The sequence below is a fragment of the Cupressus sempervirens genome, chromosome 3 (assembly GCF_028749045.1).
Source record: "Cupressus sempervirens isolate cs-2001-9-10 chromosome 3, ASM2874904v1, whole genome shotgun sequence".
Classification (NCBI taxonomy): Eukaryota; Viridiplantae; Streptophyta; class Pinopsida; order Cupressales; family Cupressaceae; genus Cupressus; species Cupressus sempervirens.
This window is the reverse complement of record NC_143120.1, coordinates 289039112-289056265: the sequence shown is the minus strand read 5'-3', so window position 1 is coordinate 289056265 and position 17154 is coordinate 289039112.

The window sequence follows — 17154 nt, the reverse complement described above, 5'->3', positions numbered from 1 at the left end:
TTTGACTAACAATTATTTTATTTGTAAATGTTTTCTGTGTGACCGAGTTTTCCATAGTGACAACATGTAGGCTTCTTTTTCTTAGCATTACTTTTTCTCCATCCTTTGATGACTCTCCTTTCTCAATAGATGATATGAACTCAGCATAACATATCCCAACAATATCATGAGGTCTTCTTTTCACTCTTAGTTGTTCATCAATTTGTCTAATAGCCTATCTAGATATGTTCATTCTTTCCATGATTTCTTTCTCAGCTCTTAACTCATCTTTTAGTTGATTATTCTTAGATCTCAAATTTGCAATATCTTCCACCTTCCTATCAATCTCATGATTGGCACTCAATAACTAATTCACCATGTCAAATTGATTGTGAGTCAGCCTTTGTACCTCATTAATTCTCTCATCAAGACTTGTAGCCATCTACCTTTTGTCTTCTTTAGCATTACCTTCTCTTCTTCAACCTTTTTCTTTTGTTTGGTCACTTTACATAGCCTCATTGATTGTATTTCATGTTCTCTTTTCAATGATCTTACCTCTTCATTCAAGATGATGTTCTTGTCCAATACATCTATTATTGTTGCATCAATTTCATGTTGATCTCAAATTGGTTTTGACATGTCAGTAACAACATACTTAAGTCATTTACTTAGTTCATGTCGAACAAGTAATGCATACTGAGCATAAGTTCCTAGATAGTATATGCTAAGAAAAGAGATATACAGTATGTGCCAAGTAACTAGTAAGTGCTAAGGTACTCAAGTGCCAAGCAATTAGTAAGTGTCGATTCATTCAGATGCCGAGTGATCAGAGGATGTTGAGTCATTCAAAGGTTGAGTTATAGCATTGAAGTTGAAGTTGATGTTGAGCATAAGGGACTTCAAGTGCCAAGTAATACAGTTTTGACATAGTTATTTGTAATGGCATGAGCTGACTTAAGGTTTGTTTTATAATTCTAGATTATATGGATGAATATTTATTGAGGATCCATATGTAGTACATGTAGCCAATTAGAAAAAGGGAAGGATAAAAAATAAATATGGGTGAATCACAATCGTTGATTCATACCTAACCCTAAGTCACCTAGGTCTTCTTAAGGAAGACAAACCCTAAACTTTTTATGAATGTGGAAGGATAAAAGGAGAGAAGTTTGCATGTGAAAATAGAGAATTCATGGTGACTAAGGAGTTATGAATTGAGAATAGAGGATAGAAGAGATGCATCTAATTAGTGAGGATCAAATACACATCAGGAAAGAGGTGATCTGTTATCTAATAGTAGAGTGCAAATTGTAGGATCATTGTTGAGATATTCTAATAGGCAAATTAGTTAAATCTCTTGATAGAGTAGTCTTAATAGGATATTGTAAATCATTTAAGAGGGTGCTTACTTCATTGTAAGTTAAAGTCATTTTACCAGGCACACTTCTAACAGGGTGTTGAAATCCTTTAATAGGGTGAGATATAACAATATTGTAAGCCTTTAATAGGTATGACCAAACATTGTAGCCTTCATTGGATACACTTTATTACTATAGTAGTGAAGATTTGTGAGTGTCATCCCTGCCTAGTTTTACCTTCTCATTGGAGGGTTTCTAGGTAACCAAATATCTTGTGTCATACATGTTTTGAATGTTATTTGCTTTCATACTATGGATGAATATGTTTGGCAAGATATTTTAGTTTACATGGAACTTGTGAGATGGATGTGTGGTGAATGAATTTATGGTTAAAGTTTAGAAGGACTAATTCATCCCCCCCCACCACCCCCCCTCCCACCTCAGATTTTAATTTTCCTATTGTATTTCCAAAAATTGGTATTAGAGCCAAGTTCTTTGGAAAGGAAAGCTTTGCATAGCATTGAGGAAAGATCTTGAATATGGAAGTCTACAAGTTAGAAAAGACTATTGAGAACTAGAAGATTAAAATACAACTTTCCTTACATTAGCTAAATGAAGCAAGAGATGAGTTAAAGTGATCATTGAAGAGAAGGAAAGAGATACCTATTGAAGAGAATGATGCACATTACCAAGAGATTGATACTACTGAATTATTTTTTGATGAAAACACAAAAGAATTTGATGCATCAGTTGCAAATTTCATGGAAAAGAATGGAGAGCTAACTGAAGAGGTCAGAAATCTCAAGATAGAAAAAGAATTCCAATCAATATTGCTATGTGAGGTGACTAAGAAGAAAAATAAATTTGAAGAAGACAAAGTCATGATTGAAGACGACAAAAGGATACTGACCAATAGACTAGAAAAGAAGACATCAGAGATGAATAGGATTGCTCACATGCAAGTGGAAACATTGAATCAAGTGATGATTATAAATCATGAATTGAATGGAAAAGATATTGAAATCACAAAAATGAAGTTACAGAATGAACAACTAAGAAATGATCTAAAAAGAGAAAAAGAATTTGTTGAAAGTTTCAATAGACCTAGTGAACCCATCAAGTATTTTCAGCAATTGATGAGAACTCCTAGATCTAATAGTGATACTATTGGATTAGGTTCCACTAGTACTGAAGAAGGAGAATAATCTAAAAGTGGTGAATGAAGGAATTTCAATGGTAAGAACTCCAAGCCTACTTGTCATAATTGTGGTAAGATAAGTCATACAACAAATGTTTGTAGGAGTAAGACTACAAATCAAAATCCTAAATAGAAATTCATGGGTTACTGCCACAAGTGAAACAAGCGAGGACATTAAGCACATGAATGTAAGACCAAGACATCAAGCACACAAATGTTTGAAGATTACTACTACAACTATAAGAAGTATGGATATAAAGCATATGAGTGCACATCAAAGCCTAATTAGTCATCAAACAAGCAAGCTAAGGTAAACCATACTAGAAAATCCTTCAATTGAGATTACAATACAAGGTATAGTTGTCACTATTGTCAAGAGTATGACAAGTTGCTGAAAATTTCATTAGAACACATTTCAAAAGTGAATTTAAAAGATTCTTGAGTTAAACTACATGTTTAGTTATTTGAAGACTGGTCACATAAGTAGAAATTGTCCAACAAGGTCAAAGGCATGTAGCAATGGATTCAACAAAGGCAAAGAAAAGGTTGATGTTGAAGAAGTAAAAATACAAATGAACAAAACATGGAAGAAGAAGGAAGATTTTAGTGCATCAAGTTTAGATGGGATCACTTCATTCAATGGATCAGGTGATCACACCATCCCCAACTAGGAAATGAAGAGGTATTTGTGGGACTGATATTTCAAAGTTCAATTATACATAAATTCCAAGAAGTCAGTTCTAAAAGGATCATATATGCATGATGAAAGATGAAAATTATTAATTAGAACTTAGAAGGAATCTATGAGCTTTCATGTTACTATCAAGCATGAAAAGTTTAACTGTGGTTGTCAAGTGAAAGTTAGTTTTTGTCGAGCTATTGAACATGATAGTGTTGGCTGAGCTCATTTTGGTTGCTAAGCACAGAAGGAATTATATGGAAGCCAAGTGAGTTAGAATTTCTATAGCAGCTGAGCTTGTAGCTATGTAAGCATTGAGCATTTATTTAAAAAATTTAAAGGCTATATGGTTGATTTTTTACTCATTTGTAATTATTCAAGATTGAAGAGAGCACAAAGAACTTAAGGCAAATTGGAGAGATCATTCCAAGCATTTATAGACTAAATTCAAACACTATTCAACATCATTCATTAAATTTAAGAAGATATTTATCGTGTGTCAAGCTACGCCATTTAAATTTTTGCAAACCCTAGGTATCAAATATGGCATATAGTTCTTCTATTGTAGTAGTTAAGGAAGGAAAGGAAGTTTTGAATGTTCAATTGATAAGTAATGACATCAAACAACCACATTTCCAAGTAATTCCTAACATTGCATATAAAGGAGACCTGTCTGATGCACTATTGATGATACCACCACAAGTTTTGATGGTACAAGATCTAAGGTGTTATTACACTTGTAAGGTTGGAAGCATTGGAGATATGGAGATATATGTGACACTTACAAAAAATTATGTGAGAATGGTGTATTGAAAGAAGAATACAAGGTTGTAGAGAGAAAAGGGTTAACCCTTACCCTAGATTTTCTAAACGTGTTCAAAATAGAATACATTAAGATTGTTCTTAGTAGAATTCATGAAAAATTTATATGGTTGGAGGATGGCCCTATAAAATCACAAAGAGGATCATTCATAGAGTTTCAGGGTATCTAGCCCTAGACAGACCTAAGATAATGAGGAGTGATGCAAAAGAGACAATTGAAAATAATACAGGGGCACTATGGAACAAGAGAGGAATGACCATAGACACAATTTATGATCCCCTAATTGCATCTGTAGCGAGAATTATTACACATAAGTTCTTTCAATCCAATAGGTTAAATAGTGTACCATGTATGGCTGCAGATTTGGGTTACAAGATAGTAAGGAAAGACCATTCTTATGACCTTGCCAAGTTACAACTCCAGCAGTTATTTGAGAACTTGGGAGCCATAAGGAAAATGAAAAGTACACAATGCAAATTTGGTTGAATACTTGTTTGCATATTTTTCTATGTGCATATTACTTTTCCTACATTTAGGCAAGTAGCTTGGAAGACTAATAGATCAGTTGCAGTGTAGATTGGTGAATTTATAGAACAACTTGGAGATAATTTTTAGTTTGTGATGACTAGATACTTTGAAGACTTGAACAAGTCTATGAAACAAAGGAAAAGGATTCTAGTGTCACCATTAGAGAAGCATTTTAATGATGTTTTCTTTCTAGTTGATGTTGATTTCACATATCTACAAGATGTTGTTCCAGGAGTGAGATGGCTTAGACCATTTCCTTATGAGATTAATGTTGATGAGGCATCTACAACCATCAGTACTTTACTAGGTAGAAGAAGTAGATAAGCATGCTACTGCATTTGGAAACTATGATGTAGCAAAATCAAAGATCACAATGGATTTGAAGACAGCTTCTATGATGAGGAAAAGAATAAGCTTATGATGAAACTCAAAGAACAATTTGGAGAAGGGGCAGAAGGAGATGATGAAGATGCACTTTCCCAAGAACTACTTGCTCTCCGACAAGGTCAAGGTGAAGACCAAGGAGAGGAAGAAACAAAAATTAATAAAGGTGTCAAGGGAGAAGAAGCAAATGAAGCAGTTGTTACCATGGAAGAAAAGAAGAGAAAAGCAAAGAAGCCAACAACAAGAAAACCTAAAAGGGTTGTAAAACCAAGGCATAAAAACTTGTTATGAGGGCTAGCACAAAATCTACTATCAAGAAGGCTCAGGAGGTTCAGAAGCCTAAAGGCAAGAGAGCTAGTATAGCTACACAAGGACATGAACCTAAGTAGAAGCAAAGAAGGAAGTATATTGCTCTAGTTGAATCAGATGAGGAGAGGACAAAGTTAGATGATAACAACCAATTCAAAGTGGTAAGTCATAGTCCCTCTTCTGATTTGGACAACTTGTGTAAAAATATTAAGAATAATGTTGATTTAAGTGGATTTAAACATGCTGAGTTTGATCAACTTGGGAAGTTAGTGAAGGATAAAGTAGAAGAGTATATATATGCCATAATGGTAATTTTTTAGAAGACTCCAATTGAGATTTCCAACTCTCTACCAAAGAGCCTATATGATAGAGTTGAGCAAAGGTGGAAATATAGTCTCACAACAAAAAGAAATATTAGAGAGACTGCACTTGCAAGAGTGATGCTAGATTTGGACAAATCTGAGATGACAAAAGCTATTAATAAGTACAAGGGAAGATTTTCTCCAAAGTACCAAGATTTTAACATTTTATAGAACAAGATTGAAGATGCTGTCAAGCAAAGTACACAAACATGAAAGGTAATTTATGGGTTGGCAACACAAAAGGCTATTGAGCAAGCACCTAAGGAAGTAGGTGAATAAAAAACAAAGGAAGAAGTAGTTAAAGCAAAAAATGATGAATCTATGATGGAAGTACATGGGTAAGGCACTACAAAGGCAATAGTTGAAGAAGAGCAACAGCCAAACCAGAATGTACCAGTAGTACAAATGTCAAGTGCCAATCCTTAAGCAGATATAGTAAAGGTTAAGGATGTGTCTAACACCACCATTCAAAACATCAATCCCCTCACAAAGGAGGATATGTAGAAGATACTGACTGATTTCACCACCAAAGCACAATTATGTAGTCATCTTGTGTTGGTGAGTGTGGATGAGATTAAGAAGGCAAAATTGGCATCTACAAGGGAGAAAACTCAAGCATTATCAAGTGCCCCATCTCAATCTACAAGAGTGAAAACTTCCATGCACATGGTAGTATACCATAGGAAGGACATCATGCCTTCACATATCATCACCAAGGTACTTGAAATTACAATAATTGAAAAAGAAAGGACACCAATTCAAACAGGTTAGGAAGCCAATCTTGCACTTACACCACAAAAACAAGGTGGAGAAGAGATCAAAGAGAAGGAGAAGGATAGGACTAAAGATTCAATCTTGACTAAAAATCTAGAGGAAGTAATAGTAATACAGATGGTGGTTACATTACCAAACACTGCTACACATACTCCTAGTCAAGCACTTCATAGGCCAAGTACTGAAGCTACACCATTGCAAGAATTAATGCCAATTCCTAGGACATCTAAGGTTGATGAGGTAACATCCTATGGTGGCATCAACTTAGATGAGGTGATTGAGTTACCAAAGTATGATCTTACAACAATCATAATAGAGTAGATGAGCATATTGTAGGATGCTCTGGAAAGAAAGAAACACCAAGAACTATTTAGAAGGGAGCATAGGTAGAAACAAGCACTTCAACATCAAGGACATATTTCTTGACTCGGCCTCCCTGCACCTGATAAAGCCAAGACAATCATTGAGCAATTGGAAAATATTGTAGAGAAAATTAGTAATCAAGATGTAGATACCAATTTCAAATTATTGGAATGGTTTGAGAATAAATTTCAAACCAAGGTGAATGAAAAGATACCTAGTGCCATTGCACTATGCTAGGTTGAGTTAGTAACCAAGATTCAGGGTATAAAGAAAGTCTTAGAGAATATTTTATCTCTATACATCAAGTTGTGTGATACAACTCTGTTTACACAAGAAGTGCAGTGCCATATTGACACACTACATGGAGATATGAAGCTAATAGGTACTACTCTACCTAATTCTCTAGCTCAAAGTCATAAGCACTTTAGGAATTCTTTGAACTCCCAACATTAGTTAGCAGCATTGCAAGCTCAAGATGCTAATATTTTGGCTACACTGATCAATATCTAGTCCATGTTGACCCCATACATGGAGATACTATACCAAGAACTAGCCTTTTTAGAAACAATGATGAAGAAGGATCCTCATCTTTCTACACATGAAGGCTCAGTTCACCTTGTTGTCAAGTTATCTATCCAAATCAAATCATTGGAAGTAGCATGTGATTACTAGGATGTAGCTTTGAAGATAATACTTGAGGTCTATAAAAATTTCTTGGAAAAACACATAATTCATGTAAAACCCATGGCATAAGTGTCAAAAGGGGGAGAATAAATGAATGGAGAGAATAAATAAAGGGGGAGAATGCATGAAAGGTGAGATAAGTTTTACGAGAGAGGAAATAGAGACAACATATGCAAAATCTACTCAATAGGAGTATTTAGTTTCAGAATCAGAATAGAATAATCAACTCAAGGGGAGTTATTGAATTTTGAGGTATGACTGATGAGTCATAAGTTTTGCAAAATTTTGAAGTTTTGAAATTTTGTATGTAAATGGATATTATCTAAGTTATGATTGAAAGGCTAAGGTTATTCATGCATAACCAAGTATTTTTTCGCTCATGTCAAAGGAGGAGATTATTGATCTTAGATTGATTTTGACATATGAATAACAATATACTTAAGTCATTTACTTAGATCATGCCAAACAAGTAATGTATGCCAAGCATAAGTTGCCAAATAGTATATGTTGAGTGGAGAGATATACAGTATGTGCCAAGTAACTAGTAGGTGTCGAGTCACTCAAGTGTTGAGTAGATAGTAAGTATCGAGTCATTTAGATGGTGAGTGATCAATGGATGCTGAGTCATTCAGAGGCTGAGTTATAGCATTGAAGTTGTAGTTGATGCTGAGCATCAGGGACTTCAAGTGCCAAGTAATATAGTTTTGACATAGTTATTTGTAATGGCACAAACTTCTATGTAAATCATTTTTTATCCAACTAAATGATTACTTTATGTTTGTAGATAATAAGGACAAATCTTTATTGAGGATTCTTATGTCGTACATGCAGCCAATCAGAAAAAGGGAAGGATTAAGTAACAATATGGGTGAATCACAATCGATGATTCATACCTAACCCTAAGTCACCTAGGTCTTCTTAAGGAGGGAAAACCCTAAAAAATTTATGAACATGGAAGGAGAAAAGGGGAGAAGTTTTCACGTGCAAATAGAGCATTCATGGTGACTAAGGAGTTGTGAATTGAGATACATTGCAGAATTAGTTAGAGGAGAATAGAGGAAAGGAATTAGGGGATAGAAGAGATACATCTGATCAGTGAGGATCAAATACACATCAAGAAAGGGATGATCTATTATCTAGCAACAAAGTGCTAATCGAAGGATCATTGTTGAGATATTTTAACAAGTGAATTAGTAAAATCTCTTGATAGAGTAGTCGTAATACGTTGTTGTAAATCCTTTAACAGGGTGCTTAGTTCATTGTAAGTTAAAGTCCTTTTACCAGGAACACTTCTAAAAGGATGTTGAAATCCTTTAACAGGGTAAGATCTAACAACCTTGTAAGCCTTTAATAGGGCAAACCTTTCATAGGGTAGATCATGTTTCATGATCAAACATTGTAGCCTTCGTTGGATACACTTTATTACTATAGTAGTGGAGATTTTTGGGTGTCATCGCCACCCCAATTTTACCTTCTCATTGGAGGGTTTCTAGGTAACCAAATATCTAGTGTAATATTTGTGTTGAACATTTTTCTTTCATACTATGGATGAATATGTTTACCTAGCTATTTTGGTTTACATGCAACTTGTGAGATGAATGTGTTGTGAATGAATTTATGGTTAAAGTGTTCTTGAGCAATTTACTTTCCCTTTTGTATTTCCAACATTTCATTGGATCTACCTTCATCACATAAGTCTTTAATGCTTTTCTTCCTTGTATTAGGTATCATTTTTTTGAATTTTTGTCCCCTTCCTTCTTTTTAGGCATTTCTTCAGTTCCTCCTTTTTAGACTTGTCCTGCTCAAAGCAGGCTACAAATCAATCTTTTTATTTTTGATAACCTTTCCCAACTTATAGGCCTTCATCTCCAAGATATTTTACTCTCAAGTGGTTATACTTATTCTTAGATAACTCTTATTTTATACCAATTGTAAGAAATCTAATAGGGAGAGAAAGATGTTGAGGGGTGTGAATGAGAATCTTCAAAACTTTTACTAATTCAAACATAAACCATGTTCATACATAATTCACCCCACACATCTCTACCTTAACTTAACATGAAACATCATATATCACTGTGTAATATAAAAATCTAACATCTAATGACATGAATAAACATGTAAATAATAAATCAATGCATAAACCCTCCAAGGTAAAGGTAAAACTGTGGTGGGGATAACACCCACAAAATCTTCACTACTGCAACAATAATGTGTGTCTATTAGGGCTACAAAATTTGATCACTTTTGACGATCTACCCTATAAGGGGTCTAACATGTTAAGAGGTTATAAGGCTTATGCACTCTACCTTAATTAAAGGATTTTAACTACACAAATAAGTGAGCACTCTGATAGGAGATTTAGATAGGCATGTTATGACCACTATATTAAGAGATTTACCCTGAAATGCTTATGAAAATTTATCATTACCTTGATCTTTCAATTTTCTCTTGAATGTTGATGACATATATTCTCTTCACAATTTTATGTCACCTTTCTATGATATATCTTCAATATCTTCTCACTACACTTCTTAGTCACCTTACTAATCCTTAACTCTATTGAATTCACCTTTAGCTTCGCATCCAAACTTCTAACTTGCAATCCTCAAGAATTAGGTCTAAAAAACCTCCTTAAATAGATGTTGGATAAAGCTTCTAGATCTCAAACAATCATCTAGATTCATTCTTTCTTCCACTTAGTCCTTCTAATTTTCTAGTTGGTTGATCACCTCACATAGGATTGATGATCCTCAATTACATGCATAATTGACTCCTTGAATAACTCCTCAATCTTAAGAACACACTTCATGGTGAATAAAAGTGGTTTACATTAATGTTTGTTTCATTCCAAACATTTATACAAAATTGAGTTACTCAACACTAATAGCTTCCTGACACTTAATGCATACTAATTTTTTCTAATGTCCATTGGCCTTAACTATACTCGACTTTAACTATTTTTCTTGGCCTTTATATCACTCAGCCTATGTTTCCTCCTTGACAACTCTCAAACCGCAAGAGTACTTGATGACACTTGGTTTTCTTAGTAATAACTACTACTTGACAACAACTAACTATATACATCTTCTCTTTACATAGATCGGCTTGTATAAAGCATTCAATTGTAGTGTTGACCGAATAACTATGCCTTGTAAATGACTAATTATTTTTCACTAACTAACAATACTATATTTTCTTTGGGGTCAACAATAATAAGTGTTTATGAAAGTGTGACATAGGAATAAATATAATGAGATATACATGTATAGGAATAAGTGTGGGTAGTATAGGGAAAGGTAATAAATTTGAGAGAATGTATACTACTTGCTAGTCTCTATTATGTTAAAATATTTCTTCATTGATGTAGAAATAAGAATAAGGCTAATTGTTTTTGTTTTTATTTGTTCACTACTAGAAAATAGATAATCAAATGTATACAAATAATTGATGGTTTAAAATTAATAGCAACAATTTCCAATCTATGTTGATTTCTCTACTATATATAATTTGTTGATAAAATTATTTCATCCTTTGTTTCCTATCAACTATGAAACACCACTTCTATCAATATATCCAAAAATATGATTAAGCACTCAAAGACAAAGAACATATCTATCAAGTACCATTAAGGGAAAAAGTACAAGATAAAGAGGTTAGATTAGAATATGTACCAACTAAGGAGCAATTGGCCAATATCTTCATGAAACCTCTTCAGAAGGATACATTTTAATATCTAAGAGAAAGGCTAGGGGTCTTACCTCTATCCAATATGAACTAAGCATAGCCAGGAAGACATCAATACATGGTTAAGGAACGAAGAAAACTCAAAATGGATTGATGAAGGAAATGAACTACTCCATAGGGGGCAATCAAGAAAGAAATAGTTAAGAAAGGATGGTCACCTTTGGCATTGTTGTCAAAGGGGGAGAAGTTGAGAGAAATGAGTTGTTGAATAATCAATGCATAAAAATGCACTATCTTAGGGGGAGATTATTGGCACAAGTGTCTTGGATGTTGAAAATAGGTCAGACTAGTAGACTCAATAATAAAGCGTGTTTTCATTGATGTCAACACTAACAAAATATCAGTAGAAAGAGACAACTAGAAGAGCATATTATAATGTGTAAGCCCATCAAATAAGGATGATAAAAAAAATAGATGTTTACACCCAACAGAGGTGATAGAAAAGGTTATCCACTTAGATAAAACAAGCTAAGTGTTATCCACTTCATTAGAAGAAATAAAAGTAGAAGGAAATGCAGAGATGGAGAGGCTGGGACAACAAGATGTGCATGAAGCAAGGAACCTGTGATTGTCTAGTCATGTAAAGGGTAATAAGTGCACTCAACATTTCATTTAATGGTGATGGGGAATAGATTAAGGAATAACTAGAAGAATTTGAATTTAAATTCTTCCTAGACAAGAGAAAGACATTGAGCACACATGGCACCCATGACTCTTGTATGAACATGACTCATCTAAAAAGAGAAACATTCTACTCTAATGGGAAACCATGCTAGTGGTAGGGATGAGAATTTAAAATTTGAATTTATAGTTTGAAGCTTCTAAGAAAATCTAAGAGAAAAGTATAAAAGGAGATAGAATGGAAAGAGGAAAAGTTAGATTTCCAAGTGACTAGCCAAAGAGCCAAGAGATCTAAGCTAAGGTTGAATGTCAAAGAGTAAAGAAGAGTGATTAGAGAGATATCATATTCAAGGAGTGATTGTGTTGAGAAAAGGAGAGTGTATGTGAATAGTACACGGAGTTTTGTGTGCACAAGTAGAGAAAGAGAAGCACACAAGTGATTACTAAATGAACTTGTAGATACAAGAGAGGGTAGAGTAGAGTTCCATACTAGTCAAGAGATCTGAAAAATGATGTACATAAATCTAAGCTCAATACAAAAAATATTGGATCATTTTTTTTATTTACTTACCTTTAGAATAAAAAATCTCATCAAGGGTGGACCCTAATAGGTTCTTTATAAAAATCCCTCGATAGGGTGATACTTTACCTTGTGTTCCAAATTCCTCTAACTAGGTTGCTCCTAACATGGTAAGATCTTAACATGTATCATAAAAATCCCCTAATAGGGTGACACTTCACAATGTTGGTGTAATCTTCTAATAGGGATAAACTCTTGATCAGATGCACTTTAGAAGAGTGCATATTTGTGAGGATCGACTCACACACCATGGTTTTTACCCTAACTAGGTTTCATCAAGATAAATATTGTGGTATGTGTTGCTATTTTCATGTGATGTTTCTTTGTTTAACCCTGACCAGTTGAGTTATAGCTTGCTTTAGCCTGTAGATAAGTGAAGAGTATGATTTCAAGTAAAATTTTGAACATAGTGAGTATACAAATCACACCCCACCCCCCCTCTCTCAATATATTGACCTGAGGTTGGGACCAACACTATTTGGTTATAGATTTCTATCTCTCTCTTGTCCCTTTAATAATTTTGGGATTTATCACATCCTCTATCTATCAAGCCAGTAAGTTGTCTATTTATATGTCTTTCTAGGATATTTATCTATATATTTATCTATCTAGCTAGCTATTATATAGGTAGAAATACCAAAACAAGGACTTGATGGGGAAAGACTCTAAAAAATGACAAATGTGTTTCATTTCTTGTGTTTGTGAAGTTTAATGAAATCTACTAAAAACATGAGCATTTTATTTGTTCAATTATGTTATCTATATTATCTATCATTTATTGTTACATTTCTAACTTTTGAGTTATGCAGGTCATTTGACTAATAGAGTTAGGTTTTCACTATATTATGAGTATTTCAAGTTAAAATTCGTACAAAAATACAAACATTTATGCATCAAATTTGGATGAGTTTCTTAGATTCAAACTAAAAACTCCATGTCGTATGAACTATTCAATTCTAGAATCAAAATTTTATTTTCCTTTATCTATAATTAGATGTATTCACTAGTTTATTAGAGGTCTCTAAAAATATTCTATGAATTTGGCTCTCAAAGGAATATAATTTTCTTTCTATAGGGTTATATTTACTCCACCATACATAAACTTCTAGGTGTGTTTCATATCATGAGGAACCAAACTATGCCCTTAAGTGGCAATAAAAAATCAACAAATCAAGGTTATGTCAACTTGATGTGATATTTTGAATTAGTTATGAAGGTTATATCAAAAAGAATTAAGAATAGAGTCCATAGGAAGTTGAGAGTAGTTTTTAAACTACTAGCCCTTATTTGGAAAAAATTAATTTGATTGGTCAAAATTTTAGATTTTAATATTGTAGTACAAAAAATTTAGGAAAAAAATTAGGGTTATGTTTGACTACCTTAATCATAATTAAATGATAATATTTTTTATAAGATTCTATATAGGAAGTAGACTCGTACCCAAATTTGACACATATTTTTTGGTATTTTTAATCTAGGTAAATAATTAATTCATGTCTACCATCTTTGTTAATTCATAACTTTACAAAAAAAAAGAAAATCTTTTATTTCCTTGTAGTAAAAAAATCATAGAATGTAACACATCTTTCCATTTTCAATAATGTTATACCATTTGAAAGTTGTAGTTGTTTTTTAACTAGTGTGTCAATCAACACTTTATAGATAACTTCCATTAGAAAATAAGTAATAATTACTTACTAAACTCATAATTTTATAGAAATTAGATTGATCAAAACCTAAGAACATTCTTAATAAACTCTTTTCATTTTATCAAATTTGGGTGAAAGAAAAGTTGCTAGCTACATTCTTGAAGTCAGGAATTCACAGAAATAGGGCAAAAGCATGTTTTTGAGACATTTTTGGTGTTGACCATGTAGGCATGTTAGAATGATTAGAGTAACTAAGAGGGGGTTTAATTAGTTATCCTAAATTTTAGATGTGTCAATTCAACTTTCAAAAACCTCAAACAACTTAATTAAACTCATAAATCCACTTAGTCAATATGGCAAATCCTCAATAATTCAACTTATTCATATCAACACCTAGCTCTATGTTTTAGTGTTATCCAAATTGTAGAAACATATAATATTAAATAGAATAACACATGGAAACAACATTTACACAAGTATGACACCAAGATTTAATGTGGAAACCCAATCTAGAAAAAAAACCACCAAGTAACATGCTCTTTTTTCACTCTTCTCAAGCGAGTTTGGTTAAGCACCAACATTGTTAAAGGTTACAAAATACATAATCAATTGTGACCATGTTAAGGATTTAATCACCCTATTAGGAGTGGTATTGTTAGAGGTCTTCAAAAACATCTCACCAGAATGTCACCTTGATTAAAGGTTTTACAACATAACTATTAGGTCAACCTTGATTGCACAGCTTTTATTGCCATAATGGTTAGAAAGTAACACCTAGGTTGATTTGATAAATTAAACTTTACTTTTTATGTTCAAATCTCCATTCATCTCATTCTTGGTTCATTGGTTATTCTTCATCACACTCTCCATCTTTGATCTTCTTGGCAGCACCTCAAGCAATCTCACTTTCACCAACTTCTCATTTTTCCTCTACAACTCTTGTTCTTCCACTTATTCTTCACAAATTCTCTAGCCAATCTATGAAACCATTAACATGAATGTTTATGGTATTCCTTTGGAAAAGTATCCTAAGCATTGGAAACCATGTAGTATGATTGACGTGTTGTATTCATGACTATGTTTTTTATTGATGACTGTATATGAGCAATGTTAGTATGCTAATAGAAACCAAATTTAAATAAAGCTTCTACAAACTAAACAAAATTCATAAACTTCAAGATAGACTAAGATGAGCTCTCAATTGAGAATATGAGCCATTAATGGGCTCTCTCAATGAGAAGACCTCTTGTTGAGTGGCTTTGTCTAAATAGGTAAGATGTATGCTCAAGCTTATGCTTCAAAAAGGGCTTCAAATGGAGTTGAAATTTGGGTGTGAGTGTATGGTTTTGATGTAAAATGGCTTCTTAAAATGGCTTTATGACTTTACTTCATGGATTGTGTTCTTTTGCAAAGGGGAAGGATCCAATTTATAGGCAAGAGGCTTGAGGGATTGAGGGCTAAAATGCAAGGATGGGGAAAAGCTCATGGAGGGCTCAGATTGCATGAGAGGAGAGCACATGGATTGTGCTTCCTTATAGCCAATCAGGGAGTGACACATGTCACAGGGTGAGAGGATGGAGGAAAGGGGAAGGATGAGTCAACAAAGGAGGATCAAGGGATAAAATCTTCATAAAGACCCTCATAATGGGTTGTAAGAGCAATGAAAGGGCTTGGAAGAGTCATTTATGGCCTAGTGGGCTTCATAAAGTTTTATGGTTGGGATATTTTGAGGGAGATGAGAGGAATTTCGACTTAGGCTTGATTAGAAAGGTTTTAAGCTTGCTTAGGATTGTGCAAATGATTAGAGGATGGATTAGGATGGTTTAGGATTAGCTTAGGGATAGGCAAGTGGATGGCATTTAATGAGGGTGGGTGAAGGAGGAGATATTTGTTAATTTTGGCTTGGGTTAGTAAGTCTTAACCCATATTTAGGGAATGTGACAAGATTAGGAGGGGATTAGGATTAGGTTTAAAGACATCTTCTAGAAGAGTCTAGACTTTGGATGAGGATAAAGACTTTCTAGAATAATCTAGAACTTCCTAGGATGAGGATGAAGACTTTCTAGAAGAGTCTAGAACTTCTTAGGATGAGGATAAATTAGATTTTTAGGAAATAAATAAGATGAAGACTTTCTAGAAGAGTCTAGGATGAGGATGAAGACTTTCTAGAACTTCTTAGGATGAGGATGAAGACTTTCTAGAAGAGTCTAGAACTTCTTAGGATGAGGATAAATTAGATTTTTAGGAAATAAATAAAGTTTTATTTATTTCAAGGGTTTGGGTTGAGGAGTTATTTATTAAAACTTTTTTAATAAATATGAGGATTAATATTTAATCTTAATTAAATATTTTGAGTTGCGATTAGGGGTAGGAAATGATGGGATTAGCCTTTAATCAAAATTAAAGAAGGATTAGAAGATTTTGGAAGAGGTTAGTGGTCTTAAGGAAATTGGCCAAGTTTTGGGCAAAAAATAAATTTTTTATTTATTTTGGGTTTTTTGGTCAATTTATTAATTAAATAATTAATAAATAAGGAAATAATATTTAAATAAGATTTAAACATTTTTGGGAGGGATTCCTTAATTAAATATTTTTAATTAAGATAAAGGGATTTAATGGCATAAAAATAAATAAATTAATTAATTAATGATGATGTCATCAGGAATTTTTTCAGACAATAAAAATACTTTATTTTCTAAAGGATTTAGGTGTCTACAATGACATCATAGTATGCTTTCTATAAAGACTAGCAAAGTAGTAGATAGAGATCAAGGTCATATGTGAAAAGATTTGGTGTTCAGGTCAAGTGTAGTTAAGGACATGTTCTTCACTATTTCCTAAAGATGAGGTTAAGTGTATGTCGAGTAAGTCGAAGATATTTAGAATATATGTGTGATTTATTAAGAGTAACTTACAGAGGCAGAGTATCTAAAATATAGTTTCTGATGAATGGATTGTATCTCGTAATAGAGATGGAATCAAGTTATGCAAGGTTAGATAGTGATAGAGGATAATTTGATGATGAAATCGACAAGGGCACTAAATCCAAAATTGCACATGTGAAATTTTGTAAATATTGTGAGTCGACAGTGTTGTGTAGTTACATAATATTTAAT